This window comes from Macaca fascicularis, chromosome 10, assembly GCF_037993035.2.
Source record: "Macaca fascicularis isolate 582-1 chromosome 10, T2T-MFA8v1.1".
Taxonomy (NCBI): domain Eukaryota; kingdom Metazoa; phylum Chordata; class Mammalia; order Primates; family Cercopithecidae; genus Macaca; species Macaca fascicularis.
In genome coordinates this window covers 27,821,154-27,831,514 of record NC_088384.1, presented here as the reverse complement: position 1 = coordinate 27,831,514, position 10,361 = coordinate 27,821,154, and the positions used below count along the sequence as shown (strand labels likewise).

General features: G+C 59.0%; 1 pseudogene; it reads left to right on the top strand.

Moving 5' to 3' along the window:
• The first annotated feature begins 1,223 nt into the window (after positions 1 to 1,223).
• Positions 1,224 to 3,085, top strand: LOC123567260 (proline-rich protein 33-like; annotated as a pseudogene).
• The last annotated feature ends 7,276 nt before the right edge of the window (positions 3,086 to 10,361 follow it).

Below are 10,361 nucleotides of genomic sequence, written 5' to 3'. Positions count from 1 at the left end.
TGTCTGGCCGGAATCTCCTCTGGGTACAAGGAGGTTGCCACACAGCTGGACTTACAGACCCAGGAAGCTGGAACACAGGCATGGGGTGCAGGGAAGGGCTGCAGACCTGCCTCCTGCAAGCCCACAGAGTCTGCTCCCTGTGCCTCTCTCTGCTGGCCTCCCTGCCCTGCCCACACCCCCTCTTCACCACGGGACAAGACGCCTTGCTGAGGGCTGCTTCCCAGAGCAGCCCTCTGTGCTCTGGGTCTGGGACTCTGGCTGGAGACCTGACTCCAGGTGGAGGGAAGGCAGCCTGCCTGCCAATCAGCCTGCCCACCCCGGGAGCTAGAACTGGGGTTCTCGTGGTTCCTGCAGTCCCGGCGTCCAGAGGAGGCCAACAGCTGAGAGCGAGTCCTGGGCAGGCTCCTTCCATCCCCACCCCTCCAGCAGCTCTGTTCTGGCTTGGCAGAGCCAGCCCCCACCAGCAGCAGCCCCCAGGCCTCCCTCCTTCCCCAAATCAGACAGCCTCTGGCTCAGACATGCCATTTGTCAATGTCCATGCAAACGTGGCACCCACAGACCAGGGTGGGCAGCTTGGCCGAACCATCCCAGCTGGGTCTGGGGGAATATCCCATATAGCATAGCTCAGCGAAAACTGCTCCTGCCTTCCGGCCAATCTGTCTGTGATGATGCAGCCTCAGCTTTCTCGAGCTTCTTGGCCGCCACCCTTCACCGCTGGCTCACAGTGGATGCAACTGCGGTCGGGCCGGCGACGACGGCGGGGCACCTCTCACGTGTCTGCAGCCAGCCGCTCTTCCAGCCCTGGGAGTGGCCGACAGCTGGCCGGGGGCATGCCTCTCACTTGGGGCTCACCCACGGCTCCCACCCTGGCCCACATGGCATTGCGGCCTGACCCAGGCTGTGTACTTGGGACCTGCTTTGTGCCAGAGTGGCATGGAGGACAGAGCCCAAGAGGCAGGTTCTAGCCCCGTCCCTGGAGGGACTCGGCCTCTGTGACCTCATTTCTACACTAGGGTGATGGTGGGGTCACCCCAAAGTCTCTGAGGAACAGTCGAGCTCAGGACACCCTGGGAAGGTTCTGGGTGCTTGGGAAGCAGAATGGTCAGGTCTCCACACCCCTGGTCCCAGGTCCTTCCTAGACCAAGGGAGACACAGACCTCCCACCTCAGGAAGGAGGAGGGCTGGCCTGACCGCCTGTGTACCTCCCACCCCAGGACACAGCCATGCTCATCTCGGCCACGTCAATGGCACCTGAGGTGCATGGCCCGAGTGTCCAGGGAACCCCTGGATCCCCACCGCCCCTGCTGCCCAAGACAGGGAAGGAAAACCTGGGTCTGCAGAAGCTCCTAAGGCAGGCAGTCTGGAAGATGATGATGCAGGGTGCGCACCTCACCCCACCTGGGGCCGTCCACACCTCCCTATCCCCCGTGAGTGAGGCCAGCCACGACCAGGAGGTCACAGCCCTGCACACTGCTGAGGGCCCACACCCCGTGGAAGCCCCAGGCCTTCCTCAAGCCCCACGCCTCGCTGAGGCTCCCCACACAGTGGCTGCCCTAGCCCCCATTCCCCGCACACCCCCATCATCCACCACATGGTGTCACCCCTGCAGAAGTCCACGTTCTCCTTCAGCCTCACCCAGCGCAGGATTCTAGCTGCTCACTTCAAGGCCACAGGGCCCCAGGTTGTAGCCTTGACCTTAGTACCTGCCCAGCCCCTTAGTTGCTGAGACCAGCTCGGTCGGGAAGACCCTAACCCAGTGGCACTAGAGGAATTAGACACACACAAAGAAATAAAGGGGTGTGAAGTGGGGAATCAGGGGTCTCACAGCCTTCAGAGCTGAGAGTCCTGAACAGAGATTTACCCACATGTTTATTAACAGCAAACCAGTCATTAGCATTGTTTCTATAGATATTAACTAAAAGTATCCCTTATGAGAAACAAAGGGATGGGCCGAATTAAATGAATAGGTTGGGCTAGTTAACTGCAGCAGGAACACGCCCTTAAGACAAAAATAGCTCATGCTATTGTTTGCGGTTTAAGAACGCCTTTAAGCGGTTTTCCGCCCTGGGCAGGCCAGGTGTTCCTTGCCCTCATTCCCGTAAACCCACAACCTTCCAGCTTGGGCGTTAGGGCCATTATGGACGTGTTACAGTGCTGTGGAGATTTTATGGCCATTTTTGGGGCCAGTTTATGGCCAGATTTTTGGGGACTTGCTCCCAACACTCAGTGGCTTGTCCCTGTCTCAGCCCACGTGGCTGGGGCACCCACATCATCCAGGTGTATATCCAGCTGGTACCATCCCCTCACGATGGAACCCCAGAACCCCCCAGGATATCCCAGAATGGGGATCCAACAGCCCTGGATGGGACCCCTGAGCCCCCCCCAGGATATCCTGGAATGGGAATCCAGAGCGGCTGGCTGCAGACACGTGAGGGGTGTCCCACCGTCGTCGCTGGCCTCAGTGCTCAGAGAGGCTAGTGCCAGGGCCATGGTGCCTATAGCCCTGACCTGCCACACGCTGGAGCCCCTGTGGGCCCTGGCAGAGAGCACCTGGAGGAAACCTCAATGGGTGGCCCCGCCTCTGAGGCCAGGTGAGTGTCCAGCCCCGCCTGGGCCTCATCCCCTGAACTATCATCAGGCCCTCACCCATGCCCTGTCCCCACAGTTGCGTCCAAGTCTCAGCTGAAGGGCTGGACGTGGCTCAAGAAGCAGCTGCTGGAGGAGGCCCAGGAGCCTCCATGCCCGGAGTGGCAGCAGATCCTGCAGCCAGAGGTGCCCGCCCCCACGGAGCAGGAGATACCCACCCTCTCCACACCCCGGGCCCTACCTCCTGGGCCTCCAGAATGTGGGATGCAGAGCTGTACTGCACGTCAGTGGCGGAGGCCCTAGGGTGCCTAGCGGGGCCCAGTCGTGGGGAGTGCACCACGGCCGGCCTCACCTGCCTGCCCTTCATGTACTGGCCTGGCTTCAACGTCCTGAAGCTGCAGGAGGCCATCCGGCCCCTCCCACAGTCCACTCCATCCTGGAACTGAACCCCACACCCAGGAACTTCAACTGCACAATGACCAGCTGGAGGCTCCAGTGAAGTGGCTGGAAACACCCCCAGACCCAGAACCATGGGGTGGACAGAAGGGCGGGCTGAGGCTCTGGCTGTGGGCCCAGAGACACTGCATGAGGAAGTACCAGGGCCCAAGGGGTATAGAGTGCAGGGCAGCCTAGGAAGGGCAAAAGGGGTGCCAGGATGGTGTCAGGAGGTTTGTCAGGAGTGTGGTCAGGTGGACGGGGCAGAGTGGGTGAGCTGGAGCCCCCAGGCTGCACTGGTGTGAGGGAAACAGAAGGGGCCTGCATTGGGATGTGTGATAGGGACCTTGGGTGTCAGGACGGTGGTCAGGTGGACAGGGAAGAGCAGGCAAACTGGAGCCCGCTGGTTGCATTGGAGCCCCCCGGGCTGCACTGGGACATGGGATGGGGCCTTGGGATGAAAACTTTAGGTAAGATGGCAGAGGATTGCACCTACTGACCTAGCCCAGGCTCTTTAGGGGCCTGGGCCTTGCATCATTCCTCCCTTTTGCTGTCAAAGGATTGAGGGCAGATCTCTGCTTGTTGAGGCGTGGGTATTATCAGGCTGGCTTGGCCACTGGCGTCAGGAGCAGAGTCAACAGTTTTGCTGCCTGTGCTTCCTGATGTCAGAGCCAGACCCTGGGACTGGGGTGCATGGAGGAGCCCCCAGCCAGCATGGGACTTGGCACCGATACGAGTGCTCAGGGGCAGACCGGGAGGGGCTCATCAGGGGGTGGAGGAGGGCCCAGCGTGACCTCTCTCACTGCACACCTCCGCTCCCCCTACCTGGGCTGACAGCCCTCTGAGGGAGCAGAACTTGAGGGGTTGGCTGGTGGGAGCGACAGGGTCTCAGCATTGGCCATGCCCGGGCTTGAATAGCTGGATGAGGAGGGAGCCCTCAGTCCCAACCCTGTGAGAACAGGTTGGCCGAGCAGGGCTGAGAAGGGGCTGTGGTCCAGGTAGGGACAGTGGAGGGCCCAGTAGGCAATCAGCCAGGCTCTGGTGGGGGTCGCCAACCACAGGAGTGGGACACAGAGGTACCAGAAAAGGCCTCTGCTTGAGAGTCAGGATTTAGCAGGGAAAGATGGTAGGAGGCCGGCTGCCCCACCCTGGGGTGTGATGGGTGCTGGAAATGGAGCCCAGGGCCCAGGTCACTAATAAATGTGTGTCTAACCATGGCAGGAGTGGCACTGCTCTGTCTGCAGCATGGGATGGGGAGGGCATTAGGACCCCTGAATGGTGCTCGGCTGGGACAGGGAGTAGGACCTAAGTTCCTGCCCCTCTATGGACCCCCAGCACACACAAGGGCAGGGAACCCGAGCTCCATGCCATCCCCTTCCTTCAGTGCTAGCCCTTGGGTCACCAGGCTGCCCCTCACTTCTCTCGTGAGCCATGCTGGGGCTTTTGGGGAGTCCCAGATGGGAACCTTGAGCTTTCCTGCTGGAGCAGTGGCTGAGCCGGGCTGACTCTGGTGAAAAGAGCCGACTTTGAATCTGGTGACAGATGACAGAGGTGGTGTCTGCGCAGGGCTGGGAGACTGAGCTGGTCTAGGTTCTGGCCAACTTGGGGCCCACCCCTGCAGCCTGCAACAGGGCTCCAGGCCCCCTCCAGCCCGCCAAGTTCTCAGCACTGTGCGCATGTGTGCACCTCGTCCCGCTCTGTGAGTTGCTGGGGACTCACTGAGATGGGAGGCCTAGGGCGCCAGGTCCCCTTCCACAAACACTTTCTCATTCTTTCCATGCCTGGTGGCCACAAATGTATACCTCTTCTCAGATGGGGTGCTCTGCTGGGGAAGGAGACCAAGAATGAAGGTGAGAGCAGCAGAAAGGAGATGCTGCTGCCTCCACCTCTGGGAAGCCCTCCCAGATGCACAGAGGACAGCCCCTCTTTGCCCACCCCTGCTGCACCCACCCTGCTTGCACCAAACACATTTAATTGTTGATGAGGTCTTGGAGCCTCCCTTCTGCTCCCAGAGGCTTTTCTTGCTCATGTCTCCAGCCACAATATCCCGGCAGCAGCAGTAGGATATGTCACAAATGCAGACCCCTGCATCTTGGGGAGTAGAAGCCCTGGGCCCTTCTCTCTTCCCTTGCCTTACCTGGCTGGGGGCCTGGGACCTGCCTACCTAACCTTTTTCTGTACAATCCCAGTGGAAGAGGCAGGGAAAGGAATAAAGATGCCATCCACTGCCACTCAGCCAACACAGCCTTCGACACCAGCAAAGGTGAACCCAACCCTACTGCAATACCTCAGTGTTCTGTCTGCACACATTCATCCTGGACAGTCCCACACTTGTCTTAATAAGGAAACCTGGCCTGCTGCTAAACTCCCGGGTGCTAGCTCTGCAGCCCAGCCTTTGCCCCTGGAAAGGACCTTACTGTGCAGGACAAGAGTCTTGGCCCCAGACTGAGCCTGCACCTCATCCATCTCCCACCGACTCTTGGTACTGGCCATGGCCATGCTGTGCAGCTCTATGGAGGCCTGGCAGGCTAGCTTGGGGGTCCAGCCAGATGCAGAGGAGGCAAAGCATCAGGATTATGTTAGTGGACGGCCACCGTGGACACATCCGAGGGACACACGGGGCAACCCTCTGCTTTGTCTTTGTATTTTCCCTGGGAGAGCTTTCCCAATGCAGCCCTAGAGTGGGGATCACTGAAAAGATGTGCCTTCATTCAATGCAATTGTGAGACACCTCCCTGTCCTGAACAGCACCCAGGGAGATGACGGTGCACGGGACAGATGTGGGTCTGCCTCCATGCTGCTCATGGGGTAGGGTTGGGGGACCAGGGATTGGATGGGGGGGCGTTGAATGGATGGAGGGACGGTGGTTAAATTGCGAAGTACTGGTTGGATGGAGGAGGACTGATCAGATGGAGGAGTATCGGTTGTATGGAAAGGTGTTAGTAGATGAAAAATATATTGATTAGATGGAGGAATACTGATTATATGAGGATTTGTCAGACGGAGGGGCATTGATTGAATGAAGTAGTATTGGTTGGATAGAGCCATATTGGTTCAATGAAGGGGCACTGATTGCATGCAATGACATTGATTAGATGAAGGAGTATTGGTTGGATGGAGGGGCACTGGTAGGATGTAAAGGTATTGACTAAATGGAGGAGGGAATGAAGGAATATTGATTGGATGGGAAAGTACTGGTTGGTTGGAGTAATACTGATAGGATACAGGAGAATTGATAGGATAGAGGATTACTGGTTGGACGGAGTGGTATTAATTGGATGGAGGAATATTGGCTTGATAGAAGGATGTAGGCCACAGTCACCTGTAGCCACGATGGGGCCGACCCCACACGCCCTGCGGGGTCCAGGCCATCTGGGATCCCAGCCCTGATCAGGACCCCCTTGTCCTGAGTGGGACCAGTGCCCATAGCTGTGCTGACAGTTCTCCCTGGTTGGGGTCTTTCCTGGCCCCTCTGAGGCCCTAAACCAGCCTGGAGCTCTAGGGACTGGTGTTGCTGAGTGACGCTTCCTTATCCTTGTACAACCAGGCTCCCACTCCCCAGGACCCACTGGTCCTGGCCTGGTGCATGTCCACCTCCCCCCAGCCACCGCCGCCCCACCAACCCCGGCCTCTGTCTCCCCATATGCACTTGGGAGGCAGCGGCCCTACATTTCTGAGACGGGGCAGTTCCCTTCTCCATGGCCTCAGGATTAGCCACGCATGGCTGCTCCCAGCAGCAGGGGGCACTTTGAGTCTTCCTTGGAGGCCACCTCTGAGACTGCCACCCTACTCCCTACACCTGCCTGGCCTCACGGACCTGCTCCTGAACGTCCCCTCTGTGTGGCTGCTGCTGGCTCAGACCCCTGCCCATCTTGGGCGGGTGGGTCTGGGTCTTGGCTGGCACACACACCCAGGGACCTGAAATCATGGAAAATTCGAGATTTTTCCACCTTCTCCTCCAGGTTCAGTCCTGCTCAAATGCAGAGCCACTCCAAGCTACCAGCTGGTTGGCCTCCCCTCCCCCGCAGCCAGCAGCCCCTTGGCCCTGCTCCTCAGTCACCTGGCCCCTACCCCTGCCTAGCCCTCCAAATGACCCAGCCTCCAGTCCCCCACAACACCCACGAGCCTCTTCAGGAAGCAGAGCAGGAGTGGTGGCCCTGGCAGCCGGGCCCCCTGGGGACCCCACAAGACCAACCGGGTGGGCGAGCAACTGCCAGGCTGAGGCCTAGCCAGAAAGCTGGGGGTTGAACCCAGTCTCAATGCCTGGGGGACCCTCAGTCTGTAGAGCCCTGCCTGGCGGGGAATGGGCAGTTCCCCAAGGGCCTTAGGCCCTGACACAGGGCCCAAGGAGACTGCACTGGCTCTGAGGCCGCTGGACTTTCCTTCCCAGTGGGCTTGGATCTCAGATTCCTGGGCACTCAACTAGCCTGACTGTCCTCATTTTACAAATGGGGAAACTGAGGCTTGGAAATGGGAAGGGGTCAGCAATCCAATGGGCCCCAGGACGGCTTTGCCTCCCTTTCTACCCACAGGCCCGGCCTGCATGCCTGCGAGAAGGACGACGGTGATGAAGCTCACCTGGAGGAGTTGAGTCTGAGCAAGGAGGGGCCAGAACCAGAGGACACTGTCCAGGACAACCCAGGGGCCGCAGGGGCTGAGGAGGAACAGGAGGAGGTGAGGGCTCCACCTCAGAAGGTCTGGGTGTACTCCCACCCCAGGGATGAGTCTGCCTTTGCTGTCTGCACCACTCTGTGGGCCCTGTGGGACTAGCCCAGAGTGGGTCAGCACCTCATACCCCTAGATCCTGCAGCCCCTTCTGGGCCCACATTCTCAGAGAGGGTGAGGTTCGGTTACCCTCTTGCTAGATCGGGAGACATTTCCCCAGACTCCTCAGTCCCTCACCACCAGCTCCAGAACTGGAGCACGTCAGGGCCATAGAGAACCTGAGGCCCAGGGAGAGGACAGCATTTGTTCCCACAGGTGCTAGGTGGGGCAGGAGGGGTACAAGCAGGGGGTCATCTGGGATGTCTGCTTTTTTGTTTTGTTTTTTTTTGCCGAGGACCAGAAACATCAGCAGCCCAGGACACCCAGCCCCTTGGTCTTGGAGGGGACCATCAAACAGCTCGCCTCCCCTGAGCCCCACCACGAAAGTAGATCAAGCTGCGAAAACCACCATCTTCTCCCCTCTCCCGGACTCATACCCAAAAGGCCAATCCCACATGCCAGCCACAAGAAGACCAGGCCCAGGTCCGGCTTTTGTCTGCCATTCCCCTGTTGCCTGGTGCTCAGAAAACCCCCGTGATATAAGGGTTGGAGTTTGGATTGGTGGATGGAGTAGTTGGGGGGGAAGGAGGGTGGACTCTGCCTCGGCTGCTGCAGGCCCGTGATTCTCTCCACCCTCTGCAGCTCTTTGACAGGACTGAGTCCCTAAACCACTCCATAGAGAAGAGGTCTGGCTGTCTGCCTGCTTTCTGGGCTCAGATCTCGAAGTGAAAGGCATGCCCCTGGCCAGCTGCCGGCCACTCCCAGGGCTGGAAGAGCGGCTTGCTGCAGACACATGAGGGGTGCCCCACCGTTGCCTGCCCGACCACAGTTGTGTCCACTGTGAGCCAGCGGTGAAGGGTGGTGGCCACGAGGCTCGAGAAAGCTGAGGCTGCATCATCACAGACAGATTGGCCGGAAGGCGGGAGCAGTTTTCGCTGAGCTATGCTACACGGGATATTCCCGCAGACCTCCTGGCTGGGATGGTTCGGCCAAGCTGTCTACCCTGGTTTGTGGGCGCCACGTTTGCAAGGACATTGACAAATGGCATGTCTGAGCCAGAGGCTGTCTGATTTGGGGAAGGAGGGAGGCCTGGGGGCTGCTGCTGGTGGGGGCTGCTGCTGGTGGGGGCTGGCTCTGCCAAGACAAGAACAGAGCTGCTGGAGGGGTGGGGATGGAAGGAGCCTGTCCAGGACTCGCTCTCAGCTGCTGGCCTCCTCTGGACGCCGGGACTGCAGGAACCATGAGAACCCCAGTTCTAGCTCCCGGGGTGGGCAGGCTGATTGGCAGGCAGGCTGCCTTCCCTCCACCTGGAGTCAGGTCTCCAGCCAGAGTCCCAGACCCGGAGCACAAGTGCTCACACTGGGAAGCAGGCCTCTGAGGCAAGGCGTCTTGTCTCGTGCTGAAGAGGGGGTGTGGGCAGGGCAGGGAGGCCAGCAGAGAGGCACAGGGAGCAGACTCTGTGGGCTTGTAGGAGGCAGGTCTGTGGCTCCTCCCTGCACCACAGCCTAATGCCCCCTGCACCCCATGCCTATGTTCCAGCTTCCTGGGTCTGCAAGTCCTGCCGTGTGGCAACCTCCATGTACCCAGAGGAGATTCCAGTCAGACACCCGCCCCACTGTCCTGGCTAAGGAGCTGCTTCCTGTTGCCAGCATGGCCTACTCCTGCCTCTCTGACGCCCCTCGCTGCCACACTGTTTTGCTCCCAGATCCTTTCGCCTCCCTGCCCTTCCACTCTCTGACCCCCATAGCTCTGCTTCTCATTACTTGAGGAGGAAAGAAACTCCTGATCATTGGCCAAAGGGACTTACCCCTGGAGAGGCCAAGTGCCTTCTAGGAAGGTAGGAGGTTGAGGCACAGCCTGTGCAGAGAGGCTGGGTCACTTCCCTGGATACAAAGGGAAACTGCAGGTCAAGGGCTGATAACGATGCAGGATGCTCGATGCTGCCTCCCCCTGCGCTCTGCTTGCCACCCCTCACTCCCCATTTTGTGTAATAAAGCTCCCTGTGCATTCCCGTGTGCTGACTGTCTTGTACTTACTAAGGTGGCAGGGCTGGCCAGGATGGAAAGGCTGGGCCAGTGACCAGCCCATTCCCACACTGCAGAGCATACTGTGGCCTCTGGGTTCAGGCAGTCTGATCTGTCTCATGGCCTTTGCAGTGTAAGACTCCAGGACATAAGCTCTGTGGTGGCCTAAGTCAGGGCGCACACAATGGGTGGAGTCCAGGATTCCTTTTCCAGAATGTCTGCGATATCCTACCCTCACCATGACTAGCCCAATATAAACTTCTGTGCCCTGACTGTGCACCCAGTGAGGGCAAGATCCACCTTGGGGTCTCCCCCAACACCACTAAGGAGGTGCTCAGCGAAGGTTTGGTAAACAGACAAATGAGTGGATTGGTGGGTGGGTGGATTGATGAATGGATGAGTAGGTGGGTGGATGAATAGATGAATGGATGGATGAGTGGAAGGATAGGTGGGTGAATGGATAGGTACGTGGGTGAATGGATGAACAGTTGGGTGGGTAGTGGAGGAATGGGGGAGTGGATGAATAGGGGATGGATGGATAGAGGGATGTAT